Genomic DNA, 1,600 nt, shown 5'->3' on the forward strand with positions numbered 1-1,600 from the left:
TAACGGGGAACTGAAACCCTGAGAGCTGAAGGGTCTAGCCTAAGCCACTGAACCAGTTCCCGGCAGAGCTGAGAAGCAAACACAGGTCCCAACCCCCAGGCTGAGAGGCCCAGCTGACCCCAGGCTTCTAGCTGATATCTGAGTACCTGTCGGCCGGGTGGGTTGCTTGCCACAGCTGCCCCAGTAACCCAGCTGCTCGGTCTCCCTGGGAAAGAGGAAGCAACCCGAAGCCCTCTCCAGGCTTCATCATCCAGGTTCTGATTAAGCAACTAGCTGCTGTGGCCAAGGGCCTCTGGAGTCAGGCTTGATCTGTGCTGATCGCCAACCTGCAGGTAACACCTGTCTCCCAGGTGAAAGAGACTGCCTTTCCATCTCCCCCAGCCACCCTCCTTCCTCCTTGAGGGCAGCCTTCCCAGGTGGACACACCTGAGAACTCCCCCCCCTTTTTTTTCTTCTTCAAAGAAAGAAAGCAGGCATTCACTGGGCCTGGCCCGGCTCTCTGGAAACTTGGAGCCAAGGCCTCCAGATGGCAAATGACTTGCTTTTATTAGGAGAGGCTTCCTGCCATCTCACCCATTCCTGAGGTTTTCAGCTCCCAAGTTGAACTGGAGGACCTCGAGGCCTCCCTTGACCTCAAGTCCTTTCTGCCTGGGAGGCTGCAAGGGCAGGGGAAGGGAGGTATCCAGCCCAGCAAACTGTGTTGTTGTTGGTTTTTTAATGTATTTTTTTTTGTTTGGTTGGTTTTGGTTGTTGTTTTAGCCGCGCCGCGCGGCATGTGGGATCTTAGTCCCCCCACCAGGGATCGAACCCCTGTCCCCTGCATTGGAAGCGTGGAGTCTTAACCACCGGACCGCAGTTTGCAGGGATGTCCTGCAAACTGTTTTTAAGACTTGTGTTCTGGGACAGCCCCAGATGTGGTTTTCCATTCTGAGATCCTGGTGACCGTGCCAGGCATTGAGGGTGGCTGGCTGGGCGTGGAGGAGTGTGCCACACATGGACATCCAGGAGAGCAGACTGGTCACACAAGATTCTTGGCTGCTTGCAGGGAATGTTCCGAGTTTCTGTCTCTGCAGCGGTTCAGCCACTCTGGGTGTGGTGGAGTGAGCTTAACTCTACCTCTTGAGTGGCCTACTTCTCCTCACGGGTGTCCTCGCCAGCGCTGGGAACCAAAGTCTCTTCTGGGCCTCTGGGCTCTGCCTGCCACCCACCTTCACCTGCAGGCCTGCTGAGAGGGACACATCCCTTTCAGGGAAATTCGCGGGCACAGCCCTCCCCGTGGAAGCCTGCGAGCCTCACCCGCTTCACTCATTTCAGCTGCTTGCCCGGCATCTGAAGGCATTTGTATTAGTTTCCTGGGATCATTGCAACAAAGGTACCGCAAACTGGGTGGCTTAACAGAAGTTTACTGCGTCACTGTTCTCAAGAAATCCAAGATTAAGATGTTGGTAGGGTCGGTTCCTTTTGAGGGCTGTGAGGGGGAGTCTGTTCCAGACTGCTCTCCTAGCTTCTGGTGGTTGGCTGGCAAACTTTGGTGTTCCTTGACCTGTACATGCATCACCCAGATTCTGCCTCCGTCGTCACATGGCCCTCTTCCCTTGTG

Source organism: Hyperoodon ampullatus, assembly GCF_949752795.1.
Source record: "Hyperoodon ampullatus genome assembly, chromosome: 19".
Taxonomy (NCBI): Eukaryota; Metazoa; Chordata; class Mammalia; order Artiodactyla; family Ziphiidae; genus Hyperoodon; species Hyperoodon ampullatus.